Below are 14,946 nucleotides of genomic sequence, written 5' to 3'. Positions count from 1 at the left end.
TGATTAACAAGAAAGCAGGTTTAGCCATCAGAATATGTCCTCTATTTGTAAAACAGTCAAACCCTGCACAGTTCCTTCCCTATTTTGTCATTAAGGTGCAGTGGATCTTCCTTCAACCTCATGGCTCACTTGGTCCACTAGATTCGGATCATAGATAATGAGGTCTGTGTTTTTAGGTTCATTAAATTGGGGGCTATTTGTGTGTGGGGGGGGATAGGGATGGTAGTGGACAAAATGAAGGGATACCACTTTTTGGTACCAACTAATTCAGTTTGGAAAATAATACACTGTATTGCTATTATCAGCAATTTATGTTTATTATTTTAAATAAAACATTCAAGAAGGTCCAAAAATACACTCAGAATATCAGCAACTTAATTATTATGTTTCAGTGACCATCATTTGAGATGAGTCTTTTCGTGGACAGAAGGATGTGTCAAAAGGTAGAAAAGCAACTCTATTTATATGTAAAAACAATATATAGATAGATATAGTTAATGGGGGGAGGGGCAGAGGGAGCGAGAGAATCTTAAGCAGACTCCACACCCAGTGCAGATCCTGACTTGGAGCTCAGTCTTACAGCCCCAAGATTGTGACCTGAGCCGAAATGAAGAGTTGGACACTTAGCCCACCCAGATGACCCCAAAGAATGGTGTTTTTTAAAATGTTAAATTTTATTTGAATTTAAGAAAGGAAAATCAAATGGAGAAAGTTGTAATACTTGACCAAAAATATTAGGGTACTGAAGCCTCATTGATCACTCTAAGTAAAAACAAAAATTATGGGTAACATTGAGATGTTTCATACATAGTTGTCAATCTGTATATATAGATATATATCAAAGTTTTATACATAAACGTATGTAACTGTCTTGTTAAACTTTTTCAAAATGGGTTGATGGCTTTTTGACTTGCTGCTTAATTGGCTAGATTTAATTGTTAAGTAGTTGTTTTTCTTTCTTTCTTTCTTTTTTTTTTTTTAGTATGTTCAGCAAGCCAGCCTGTAGTACATCATAAAAGTAGTTGTTTTTCAGAGAGACTGTTTTATGTCTGAGTTCTTGCGTACTTGAGAATATCTGCCCTTTCTTATTTGATAAATAATTTGGGTATAAAATTTTTGAGTAGACTTTTCTTTTACTAGAACTTCGTAGACATTGTCTTTTGACATTGAATGGTGGTAGGGAGGCATCAGAAGGCAGTCTGATTTTTTTCACTTATTGAGTGACTGGTTTTTCTTTTAGACTAGCTGTAGGATTACTTACTTATTTTCTCTCTCCTCCTTTCTCCACTATATTTATTAAAGCATAACATACATAGGTAAAAGTCTATATGGTAAGCTTGTAGCTTAGTGAATTATCACCCTGTATAAACTCAAGCAGCACCTATACAGGTCAAGAAATGGAAAACCCCCAGCATCTCAGATGTCCCCCTCAGACCTCCTTCTGATCAAGTGCAAGGCCTTCCTTTCTGCCCCAAGGTAACCACTGTCTTAACTTCCGGTACTGTTACTTAGTGTTGCTGGTTTTGAATTTTATATAAAGGGAACCACTCAGTATGTATTCTGGCTTCTTTCACTTGACATTGTTTTGAGATTCATCTGTATTCTTGCAGATTGCTGGGTTTTATTCGTTTTTACTGCTCCCAGGATGCACGTTATCCAGCCATCAGTCCCATTTCTCGTTTGAGCTATGTATTTGCTTAAAGCAGACGCTCTCCCGCTGTGTAGACCTTGCTCCTTGGGGGCCAGCAGTGGAATCAGAGGCTCTCATAGTGCTGCTCCTCTCCGTCCTTCCTCAGGGGGTGAAGATGCTTGTTTGCGTGTCACCCATCAGCTCCTGGGCTTCTGGCTGTGGAACAGGGAGCCTCTGGGGCTATTCCCTGCTCCCCGTGTCTTCTGGCAGACCCGCCCACTGAAGTATCAGCACTTCACACAAAAGGGTCATTTGTTGGGGGTTTTAGGACTGTTACAAAAATCTCTACCATGTTTGAATTCTGAGGAGCTATATGTCTGCTACCAACGTTCCCCCTCTTTTTGGTTGAAATTTCCCAGAATTCGGCTACTGTTCATCACAATTCGTGATATGAAGTGGTGACATTTTACTGTTGCACCTAAGAGCTCATTCTCTCTTTCCCTCCCTGATGAATTTTAAGGAAGCGGAATACAGAGAAATGCTTTCACACCATCCTGGTTAACTGGATGGCTCCTAACTTACCATAGATTTGAATTAGCACATTCCAAATCTAAGGCTGATCGGCAGCTTGACCAGTCCGGGAAAACGGTGCTCCTGTGGCTCCCTCCACGGTGGCGTTCTTCCGTCCTCACCGGCACGGGGCCTCTACCCCTCCGCGTCCAGCCTCCTGCCAGCCTGCCTCTAGCCCGTCCTGCTCTAGTTGAGTCTGGTTATCTCAGAAGGATGCTTTAACCAGTGGGGGTAAATTATAGTAGGAGGCCAGCTTTATGTTCCTTTACAAGTTTTTAATATCAGGGAATGGAGACTTATTGTAGGCTGCCTTCAAATAAGAGCTTAATGTTATCATTCATCATCAAATAGCATCTGGAACGTGCTGTTGAAGCTCCTGCTCCTGGGCGTCGCTGGGCTGTAGTGAGGTGCTCTTTTTTCTGCTCTGTGTCCTTTGTCACCAACATGGCAGCCCCCTGAAGATCGAGCCGTAACTTGCCCAAAGGAGCAGCCCTACTTTGAAAAATGTGCGTAGTGTGAAGATTTAACACGGCAGCAATATCTTTGAGGAAGTGTTTTCTCTAAAGGGTGAAAAAAATGCTGGATATTGTATAATTAAAGAAGCATTTAATCCTCAGGTGCGATCGTATCCTTCTCTTTACCACCGAATGGTAACCCAGGGTTAAAAATGCCGGTAAGAGTAATGAAATCAGATTGCCACACACTTGACTTCCCCAGCTCAAATTGTGTCAATTCATAGATACGCTCCATAGTATTTTACATAAATATATCGTGGTTTGAATTATATACAAGTAGTGTGCTCTTCAGAGAGCTTGATTTTTTTTTTTTTTTTTTAAACCCCAACCTCTGTCTTCTGGAATATCATCTGTTTGGCCCTTCTGTAAATGTTAGATGGTCCTGTGCCTTGAAGACGCTTCACTTTATTTATTTATTTTTTTAAGATTTTATTTATTTGTCAGAGAGAGCAAGAAAGACCACAAGCAGGCAGAGGGAGAAGCAGGCTTCCTGTGGAACAGGGAGCCTGATGTGGGGCTGGATCCCAGGGCCCTGGGATCATGACCTGAGCCGAAGGCTGACACCTAACGACTGAGCCACCCAGGCATCCCAAAGACACTTAAATTTAATTGTGAATTGTCTTACTTAGAAGTTCCACCTTCATGATGTCAGCTTGGCTCATCGTCGCCGCTGAGAATCCAGACTATATCCCTGATGCCCAGGGGCCATTTCCACTTTGATGTCCCATGGGTGGTCCATCACATCGGCCACACTTGAAATTGTGCTCTTCTCTTCCTGAACCGTGCTGAAGTTGGTGACGACCACTGTTCATATGTTTGCCACGGAAAAGCCTGGGTATCCGTTCTTATGCTTCCTCAGATCCATTTTCTAGATCATAAGTGCTCATCTTCTTTCTCCTTTAGTGGCAGAGTAGTAGCAATCAGTGTGGTGATAACAGAGTACATTGCTGTTGTATTTGCTGTGTGCCGGCCACGGTTCCGAGAGCCTTACATTTATTAACCGTTCTGATCCCTTTGTAACCCTGTGAGGGAAACGCTTATTTTCCTCATCTTGCAGAGGATGCAGCTGAGATACAACGAATGTATGTGACTTACCCAGAGTCTATATGTATCTGGGGTTGGAATGGTAATACATGGGAAGGGGTGAGGATTGCCAGAGCCTTGTTCTTCTGTTGGTGTTATTGGTACACTTGACTGTTTTCCACCCATTTCTCTCCCATGTGTGTGGACATGTTGACGTTAAAGAGTTAGTCTTGGTTGTAGCCTAATTAATAAAGAATATCCGTAAATCATTTGACTCTTAGTACTGGGGACAGATTCCCTGGGGACATGGTTTGGGAGGCTGCTAAGGGACTCACTGCCACATACCAGAGTGCCTCTGTGGCAGAGACTGTTGATTGTTTTGCACAAAACGACTGACCTGGACAATCTATGGAGGTCTGAGCTGTGACTCCCCCGCTTTAAACCTTCCGTTGTTTAACACCCCCCCACCACCGCCACCACCATGGATAAAGCCCAAGCTCCTCAGCGTGACCTTTAGGGGGTCTGAGATCTGGCACCTCCTGCCTGTCTCTCCAAAGCTCCCTGCCTTCCCTGTCCTTGTCCTGGTATTTGCTTTTTACCACTGGTGATTTCCCCCCTATTCTGGAAACTCCACTAAGATCCAGGGAAAAATCACCCCCCCAGAGTCATTCCTAACCTCTGCCTTCATCTCCACTCTGGATCGAGTGCCTGTTGTGTTCTCACGATCTCTGTTGTGTGTATGCATTTGAGCCACTAGATCACAAGCCGTTTGGGGACAGTTTCTTCTTTATCTTGGTGATACAAACTATACTAAATGAGTGTTCGTGTATGGATAAGTACCTTGGTTCATCACAAGCAGATCTGTAGGGCAGACTTGGTGCAATTCTAATTACTTGACTACCAGGAGAATAGTCAATAGCAGAACTGGTCCCCACCCCCTACCGCCCCACCAAGATTCACGTGCAAAGCCCTGACCCCCAGGACCGGAGGATGACCTCTAATCCAGTTTGACTGGTGTCTGTAAGAAGAGGAAATTTGGACACACGGACACCAGGGTTGCAGTCCCATAGAATAAAGACCACATGAGCTCACAGTGAGAAGATGGCAAACCTCAGAACAAGGCCTCAGGAAAAACCAAATCTGCTGGCACCTTAATCTTAGACTCCCAGCCTCCAGAAAGGTTAGAAAATAACCTTCTGTTGCATAAGGCAGCCAGTCTGTGGTATTTTAGATGGCAGCCCTAGCACATCACCGCGGTGCCGTATAAAATAACTTCCAAAGACCTACGTGATACCTCAAGTCGTGTGTCTGCACATGTACGCACATGAAAGAGAATTGTGCTCTTTGGAGTAATTTATTTTTGGAGTAGCAGACTTAATAATAGTAGAAACTCCAGTACAGGACAAAATGTTTAGCTAGAAGCAAAGAAGGTTTGCTGCTGAACCTGAATTAACTGTAAAATTCACAGGACTTTTGAATTCCCTCCACGTCCTTGTTGGTGTCATACATACTGTTCTGTATTGTGGTATCAAGATCATCTGTGCAGTTCCGCTACTGTCTGTGCTAGGCGAATCTGTGTATCTGTTTTCTACTTGAGTATTTATATTTGTAGATATATTTCTGAAATATATTTATTTGCCGTCTGGAATATTTTATATCTGTTTTATATCACAGCCAAGGTTGTGTGCTGTTTTAGGTGTAGTCGGCCATTTTGCACGAACCCCAGCACCCTTCAGAGCGTGTTTACCATTGTCACTGTCATTTTTTTCTTGAAAGGGCAAGAGAGAGGAAGGGGGGGAAATGGGTAAGAATAAGCAAACAAACTGGTCCTTTCTGACAACCTAGCGTGACACGTAAGGAGCAGACCTTGGCGTGAATCTCATCGCTGCCATTTGCTGGCTCTGTGGAAATGACAGAATCTTCTCCACACCTCATTGTCCTTAACTGGGAGGCCCCAGCTCCATTTTCAGGGGCCTTTGAGATATGTATAGAAGGCATCTGAGCTAGTCAGTGGTACATAAATAGACAAAGCATTTTCCTCATTTTCAGATTATTTGTTTATCGCTTATGCTGTATAGTTTGTTTTCTCTCTGTGTTGGGGTGAGATGGAATTTTACACGCTGAAGAGGAGACACTGATGATAACCCGCCAATCAGAAACACCTTTAAGAGCTGGCTGCCATGCTCTGAGTCTTCTCTTCTGCTTCCCTTCTGTCTTTCCATGCCCAGCTCACTGACATCGCCAGGGTCCGTCACTTCCGTCAGACAGGACAGCAGAGGGGATGCGTCAGAATCTTTGGTGGGGCTGGGATGAGGTGTAGATAAACAAATGTGTAGTTGGCTTTAAAACTTTGTCCCAAGTCATGAGAAAGGCACCCTTCCAGGGACGCCACCTCTCATCCCATTTGAGAAGTACGTCACCATCCGGCTTAAGACACCAGGAGGAGAAAAGTGCCTAAGATAAAATTCCCATCCTCTTCAATAGGGAGGGACGTGGAAACAGAAACATCCTGGTTACAAATTCCAGTGTGGTTACCTGGCGGGAGAACAGACACAGCCGCCATTGCTACGAGCAGATCCTGGCGCCACACAGAGCAAGACTGTTTATAACCTCTTCTGAGTCCATGAATGTACAGTGGAGATGGAGAAACAGACCAAAGGGAAAACACCAAGCAAACAATCATAAAATGTAGTAAGTACTATAAAAGAAATAGGCTCTGTGGTAGACAGAGATCACAGGGATGACATTTCTGTGGAGAGGTGCAGGTAGGCTTGTGTGATGAGGTGATGTTGAATGGGTTGCGTTCTGTCAGAAGACACAGGACAAGGCACGCAGGTAGGTTTAGAAACAAGAAAGGCCATGCCACGTTTGGCTGAGGTCATCCCAAGTAGGTCACATGTTGTTGATGCAAGGTGATTCTGGACATCCTCTGAAGGATTTTGCACAATAGCGTTTTTAAAGAACAGGTGTTTAAAAATGGCAGGCACCATTCTGACCGCTGTGTGGAGCCTACTTTGTGTATCCTAGACTTGAGCGTTTACTATTTATGTCCTGTCCTATTTTAAATTTGCACTCTTGAATATGGCTCTTGGTGAAGCCATTGGACACCCTTTGTTTATATCTGTGGATGTCAAATTCACTACCAAGCAGAATTTTTTCTCTTGTGAACCTCTCTTTTAGATCTCCAGGTTATGAAGGTAAAATAAAATAAAATAATTGCAAATAGTGTACAAAAGGTCACATATTATTTACTACTTAAGGTTGTCATTTTGTGTTTTAAACAACTCTTGTCATTGAGAACACATGAATTCTATTTCTCTTTTTTTTTCTGGTAACCGTTTTTATGATGATAATGGTTAAGGAGGATCAGAATAGCCTTGACATTTGATGGTAGCAAGCTGGAGTTTTGAGTTTGACCACGCTGTGTAAACCAGTAGCAGTCAGAAAACTCAAAAGTGCCAGTGCCTGGAGTCAAGCCAGGACTTGGCTAATGTGAACTCTATTTTTTGGTAAATAAATTGAATCTCTGAAGCACCTTCACACATTGAAAACGATTTTATATTTGTGTTTGTTGATTGTTTTTTCTCTTGAGTAGAGTATCATAGTACTTTCCTTTTTTATTGTTTGTTAACTGGTGGCAGTATTTCATATTTTTAACCCAAGACAGTTGGCTTTCCAAAAATACTGGAAACAAATTCATGATGCAGTCATCCTCACCCAAATCCCAAGTTGTGGTGGATCTCCGTTTTTTCTCTGTTATTTATAGTTAATACTTTCTTCTTATGTTAGGAATGGTAAATTGTCTAAGTAGGTCCTGGGGAAGTGGGGTAGGCTTTTTTTTTTTTTTTTTTAACTTGACTTGTGGTTATTTTGCTTTCATCTTTCTTAAGCCATATTGTTAAATTTTTTTAAACATACTCATTTGCTTGTATCTTTGGCCTCTGCTTGACTCTAGATTAGCACCAGACACTAAGGTCCTCTTGTTTATATTAGTTTGGGATATTATTTGCCTTCTATCACTTATACTGAAAAAAAGTATGTAGAAGCAGAAATTTACTGGTTTTTCCATTTTTTCCCCCAACTCTGATTTTCCTGCTGTAGGATGTAGTGTTTGCTTTTGTCTTATTTCTCAAGTCCTGGGGTAAGGTGAGCGTGTAGGTGGGTGTCCACATGTATGTGCGTATTTACACTCATGGAAACCCTGTTTTAAGATAGTGTGGTTTTCTTTCCATTGCATCTTGGTTCTGAGCCATTATTGTTAAACTTGAAAATAAGCAGAAGTAAGTTCATCACAACTCATTAAAATGGGTTGTTAGTACATTACCTAAAAAACAGTTGGCGTTTCTTTTAGTGTAAGTTTGAATTCACTGGAAATTAAGTTACAGTTGTTGCAGTTTTTCACGTAGATTTAGCATTTGTGTCACTCACAATTCTTAATTATCTTAGTACATATTTTATATGACATAATATCTGCACTCTTACCATCCACAGCCTCTGCAGAGAGCGTAACGCATGGCACCAAAGTAATAAAAATGTAAGCTCTAGAGTGAGGAGCAAAGCCGAAACAAGCCATTTTTACATATAACTTAAGTTTAGGTTCTGTGTAGTACGTTGATCCCTTACTTAACCTTTAATAAAGTTGGATTCAAGGGTATTTATATATAAATAAAAAAATAAAATTAATTTCATTTCATACTTCCATATGAGCAAGTACCTGGTAATATATTACAATGACATTTAAACTTCAGTACTAGTCCTTTTGGCGGAAAAATCACCATACTTTTTTTTTTTTTTTAAAGGCAACTGTTTTTGAGGTTAGCCTTCAAAAGACAAGTTGTTGCCATTTTGAGAGGGTCATTAAGATTATTATTATTAAGAAGATGGGTTCATATTCACACTGATTGAATCAGTCTGTATTTGTTTGGCCTTTTATCTCCTAGAAAATTATCTAAGAAGTCTTTTTCTCTTTTCACATAACTTGGAAAATAAAATTCGATGGAAGTCTAGATAAGCTTAGGACTCCATTTCACAAACCCCTCACACCATCCAAACTTCCCTTAATGGGCTCTGGAGTTGTACATACATCTTGATTTGATCAGCTTCTATCTAAGTAATGTTAGAACATTTGTAACACATGCAATCTCAAAGTACCATTTCAGATGTTGCTTGACAAGGGTGAATAGGGACATGCGTATCTCTATTAATGCTGTCTGTTAAAAGTACTCTCTCTGGGGCCCCTGGGTGGCTCAGTGGGTTAAGCCTCTTGCCTTCATCTCAGGTCATGATCTCAGGGTCCTGGGATCGAGCCCCGCATCCGGCTCTCTGCTCAGCAGGGAGCCTGCTCCCCCCTCTCTCTCTGCCTACTTGTGGTCTCTGTCTGCCAAATAAATAAATAAAATCTTAAAAAAATAAATAAATAAAAATACTCAGTCTGTCCTGTTAATGAAAGTGTATCAGCCTGTTGCATTACTCTGCCAGGGTGTTTTCATAGGAAAAGAAAATACCTGGTCGCAACTAGGCTTTCAGCTCTTAAGATAATGTTTCTGATGATAGAATTCTGGACCCACGAGGGAGGTAAAGGGGTGTATTTCTGCATATGCCTTCCCAGGGCTCTTTAAACCTTGTCAAGTTACTGTTTCAACACTGCCTCACTCAGTACCTTTTCACAGTAGAAGTAGATGCGTGTCCTGTCCTGGAAGGACTAAGGACTTCGCAGGAACCAGATAAATTGACCTTTGAATCCCAGCTCTGCCTTGTACCAGTCAGATGACCTTAACCTCCCTGAGTGTTAGTGGTTGTTTTTTTGTTTGTTTAAATATTTTATTTATCAGAGAGAGATCATGAGCAGGGGGGAAGGGTAGGGAGAGAAGCAGACTCCCCGCTGAGCAGGGAACCCACTACAGGACTTCACGCCAGGACCCTAGGATCATGATCTGAGCTGAAGGCAGACACTTAACCGACTGAGCCACCCAGCCACCCTAGTGGTCGCTTTTTAAAAATGAGATGATAATACTTTCCATGCAGGATTGTAGTGACTGCTTAGAGTAATGTGTGCAAAGCTCAAAGCTCCTGGAGTGACATCTGGTACACCTGGTACGTGGTACGTGCTCGGCAAATAATAACGATTATAATTACAATGGCAAAGATGATGGTAGTGGTAAGCATTCATTGATTTATGGGGCTTTTTTTTTTTATATCTTCAGTAAAACTAGTAATAATACCTAAAAGTTCAACAGATTTCAATACTCAGTACAGCTTTTGTTGCTTTCTTTAAAATTTGAAAAACCTTCTGTCAACATAGTCATTCACTAATTCTATACCTTACTCAGGGCTCCCCTTGATGCGTGTAATCTTAATCCTCGTCACCTATTTCACCCATCCCCCACCCACCTCCCCTCCAGTAACCATCCGTTTGTTCCCTATGGTTAAAAGTTGGCTTTTTGGTTGGCCTCTGTTTTTCTTTGTTCTTTTGTTTTGTTTTCTTTTGTTTCTTAAATTCCACATGTGAGTGAATCATATGGTATTTGTCCTTCTCTGACTTACTTCACTTAGCATTATACTGTCTGGCTCCATCCATGTTAGTTTAAATGGCAAGATTTCATTCTTTTTTATGTGTTTATATATATTTATCCATTTTTTTATACACACACACACACACACACACACATACATATATGCCACATCTTTTTTATCCACTCATCTGTTGGAGGACACTTGGGCTGCTTTTATATCTTGGCTGTTAAAAATAATGCTGGTATAAACATAAGGGTGCATACATTTTTTTGACTCAGTGTTTTAGTATTCTTTGGGTAAATACCCAGTACAGTGATTAGGGGATCATAGCGTAGTTCTATTTTTAACATTTTGAGGAACCGCCATACTGTTTTCCTCAATGGCTACACCAGTTTGCATTCCCAATAACAGTGCATGAGGGTTCCTTTTTCTGCACGTCCCCGCCAACAACCTGTCGTTCCCTGTGTCTCCCTACTAAATCTAAAATTCCGCAAGTTTTAGCAAGGCCTCCAGGAAAGTTTGATGCACACTCAAGTTTGGGAAATGCTTTAGAAAATCTGAGAAACACACAAAAGGGGTAACTTTCTTGATCCCCACCCCCATTCAGAAATGACCACGGTTAGGATTCTGAGTGTATTTCCTTCCTGTCTTTTCTCCATTCTTGTGTGTACCTACTTAGCTATATATTTTTTTCTATTCTTTTTCCTATGTATACATGTAAATACTTATGCTTTTTTAAAAAAACATGCCATGCTATGAGTTTTATAACCTGTTGTGTTCAGCTCAATATGAAGTCATGACCATTACCCTGTGCCATTAAATTTTATTTGAAAATATTTTTAATCATTTGGCTACATAATGTGAGTGCTTATAATTTATTAACCAACCCCGTAGACATTTGAGTTGTTTCCAGAAGTTGAGGAGGAACAAAAGCAACACTGAATTGAAAATTTGTGTTCATAAATCATTGGGGATAACTGTGATCATTTCCTTAACATAAATTTATTACCGGGATGGAATTACGGGGTCAAACAGTATGAACATTTTTATAGCTCTTAATGTATATTGCCAAATTACTTTTCCGTAAAGAGGTGCCATTTTGTTCTCAGACTAGCCGTGTCGGAAAGTGTCTAATCCTCGAACCTTGGCCATCCTGGGAATTACAGTCCTTTTGAGTATGTACCAATTTGATAGGAGGTTGTTTACGAACTGCAAGTGAACAGGATATACTCTGATGTCTTCTAGTCTTTGCATTCACTTACACTTCTGTGTTCAAAAGCATGAACGGGAGATACTGTCTTGGATTTTGTCTCTTACATGTTAAGGATGTTCATTTTGAAAGTTTACTTTGCTTAAACGCCTGCCCCTTACTTCTTAAGAGTCCATATGTTTCATTGAAAGGGAGTTGCAGGTCTTCTGAAGGTGTGCTGGGCAACAAAAGGAAATGGGCACCGTGGTTGTGATGGTGAGCCCCATGTACCTTGGGCTTTAGGGAGGAGCTAAGGGCTAGAGGGCCTTCCAGGGTGAGAACAACAAATTGTTTCCATCTGTAGTAGCACAAATCAATTACATAATGATATTATTATTATTAAAGCTTGCTGATGAGGGAGTTGTTGAAGGAACCTGAGATAGAATGTTAAGTAAATGCTAAACTAGGTGAAAAAAATGCTTTAAAATCAGAACCGTGGCCATTCTGTATAGGTTTCTCTTACACAGCTCTGGTGAAGGCTGATTTGTGATACCTTTCTCAATCCTATGCAAAGTTACGATACTGAAACTTAATCTTTGAACATACGTTTATTTTGGTTTGTTGCATTAATCAGTGACTTCTCCTGGAGTCTCCAGGGGGACTGAGGCTCCCTTGGTATTGACATTTCCGGCTTCCCAGGTGGTCAGAAGGATGTCCTGAACCGGGGAACTTGAGAGGCTTAGGGTGGGGAGGACAGTGGATGTCCCAGGGCACTCTGGGAACTGATGCCAGGAGGGTGCCCCAGGCTGCGCTGTGTAGGGGTCTTTCAGTCTTCCAGGAAGTGAAATCAGTGTCCCTAAAGTTGAACTTAACCCCTTTTCTGATCCCAGACCTTTGAGAAGCTTATGAACAGGGCCCCTTCTTCATAAGAGGGTCGCCATGTACATGATACTCACTGAGCGTGCATTCACTTTTGGGAGGTTATCAATTCCTTGAGCAAACCTGTTTTAGGCAAATTGCTTTGAAGTGTACATTTTCAGTTCTTTGCAGATTTCCCTTAAAATATTAATAACGAGAAGAGTATTTTATGTTTATATAGTGACTTCCAGTTTACAGAACCATTTTATACACTTTTTGACTGCTATCCAGAGTCCTGTCAGTTGGTACTGTTATCCCCACAGGGCAGCCGAGGAAACCAAAGCTCAGGGAAAAACAAAAAAACAAACAAAAAAAACAAACAAAAAAACCACACAAAGATTTACCCAAAGGATCTGGGTCACAAAGTTTGTGAATGTTAGTCAGGATCAGGAGCCAGGTCTTCTGGCCAGATCTCCTGAGCTTTTGTCTACACTTGATAGCATTATATAATACAAGGGAAATCTGGCAAGCAAAAATGAGATTACCTCCCCCATTTGAAAGAATGATTGGGAAATGCTATGTGGACAACAGGTTTAAAACATGAATTATCTATTTAACATCCATTGAAGGAGACATGCAAGACGGGAGCAACTATGGGGACACACGTGGGGGTTGCCTCTGCTCTGCTGGTGGCTACGTCTGTTTACATGTGACCGAGGACCCCTTGTTTCTGTGGGACGCTGGAGCACAGGCATCAAATGGCCAAGAAGAACAGAGGGAAACGTGTGTGAAATGCTATTTTTCTTCATTGCAAAAAGGGCTTCTGAACCCCTTTCCAGAGGCATACACATAAATCAGATGCTGCTTTCTTTGGAGCCACTTGGCAGGGTATTATTTTTATTCTTTTTTTAATTTAAATTGTACTCCCCCCTGACTAGATCAGAAGGGCAACTGTTTGTTTAAGTAGGTATCCTAAAGCAGCAGTGCGTTGGGTGTATTAAATGACCAGAAAGCCTGTTTTAAAAATGTGTTGCCGGAAAGGCTAAGCAGACAACTGCCAGGATGACAGGGTGGCCTCGATTTCCCTGCGGAATACATTTGAGAGCTGTCCTGAGACGGCCCAGCTTACTGTGATTGCATTGACGATGTGCAGAAGGGGAAACCGCTCCAGACCTAGATGCTCAGTCCTGCTCAGGCTTCCCAGACCATCCTCTCTAAAGCTTGGTGTTCACTGCAGTAGGATGATGCTGTTTTTAAAATAAGATGCCCTCCTTGGTGCTAATTAATGGGCCTCGTGTGTTCTGTTTACTTTGTTTTAAAAGATTTTATTTATTTCACGGAGAGAGAGATCATAGTAGGCAGAGAGGCAGGCAGAGAGAGAGGGGGAAGCAGTCTCCCTGCCAAGCAGAGAGCCCGATGCGGGGCTCGATCCCAGGACCCTGAGATCATGACCTGAGCCGAAGGCAGAGGCTTTAACCCACTGAGCCGCCTAGGCATCCCAATGGGCCTCATGTATTTTGAATTTGTTTTTGGCATTTCCTTGCAGCCCACTTTATTCTTTTTTAATTATAAAAGTCATCTCTACTTGCAAGCACATGGAATTCTCAAAAGACAAAATGAAGAGTGTACCCTTTGTTCTGCTGGTCTAAATCCCTGTCCTGCCTTAACTTCCCTCTCTGAGGAAACCCACATTAACGATTTGATATATGCATCTTCTTCGTTTTCTTTCTCACATAAACATTTACTCAGGCACATATATGTTATTTTTTTTTTCAAAAATTAAATCATAACAAACTTAGAATACTCTTAATTTTTTTTTTTTAAATTACACTGTAGACCTCTCTCTAGGTCAAGGCTTGCAAAAAAATCTGTTCCATTCGTGTTGATAACTGTAGGGCTGGAACATTATTCTGCTTCTTACCTGTGGGTGAACATTCTGCTTGTTCGCAGTGTGTTATTACTACAAACATTTACTCTTACAATGTCAGCATTGTTTTATGATCCTTATGATCCTTTTCCACCAAGTGAAGTGTTCTGCTCAAGAAGTGAGAAGGTAGGAACCTCCCATCTTCCGTTCTTAGCTGTAATCATGTACTTCCGTAATTAGCGGCATGTATGTAGTAAAAAGAATTGTAGAGATCTATGTGTAGGCTCTCTTTTTATGTATGGAGCAGCCCTAAACACAGCCTTTATTCTGTGCTGGAGTCATTTGTGGTTGCTTCTGTGTGTGCACTCGCTGAGGAACAGAGGTGATCTTTCAGCTGTCGTCATATCCCATCTAGACCCCTTCCACAGAAAATCAATTACCTGCGTTTGGGCAAATCCAGTACACTAATGATAGACTACCCAATCAGCCATGGTTTGCTAGTTTTACCTTGTTAGACCGTGGCCTTAGATTTCTGTGAGCGAGCCCCTGGCTTTGAGAGTGCCTTCATTTAGAAAGCACTCTATTTTGGAATTAGGAAGGGAGGGAATGCTGCTCTGATGATGTGAGAAATTTGCCCAGATCCTCTGGGTTGCTTAGTATATGACAACTAATGTTTACTGGCCACATGGTTCAGGATTTGGAGTACTCGGGAAGAATTCTTAACAGGGTGATTATGAAAATAACCAATTTCCTTAAGTGAAAATGACCACGTTTATTAATG

General features: G+C 41.4%; 1 protein-coding gene across 4 annotated transcripts in view; it reads left to right on the top strand.

Moving 5' to 3' along the window:
* Nucleotides 1–14,946, top strand: part of RSU1 (Ras suppressor protein 1) — a gene marked incomplete at its 5' end in the record, with an annotated part of 181,639 nt that overhangs the window by 78,237 nt on the left and 88,456 nt on the right. For 2 of the 4 annotated variants that reach the window (XR_013967218.1, XR_013967219.1), the window contains one exon: nt 6,223–6,429. The exons of the other annotated variants lie outside the window; for them this stretch is intronic. The remainder of the gene's footprint in view (nt 1–6,222; nt 6,430–14,946) is intronic. 4 annotated transcript variants of the gene reach the window in all.

This window comes from Martes martes, assembly GCF_963455335.1.
Source record: "Martes martes genome assembly, chromosome: 8".
In the NCBI taxonomy this organism is placed as follows: Eukaryota; Metazoa; Chordata; class Mammalia; order Carnivora; family Mustelidae; genus Martes; species Martes martes.
This window is presented reverse-complemented; position numbering and strand designations above follow the sequence as displayed.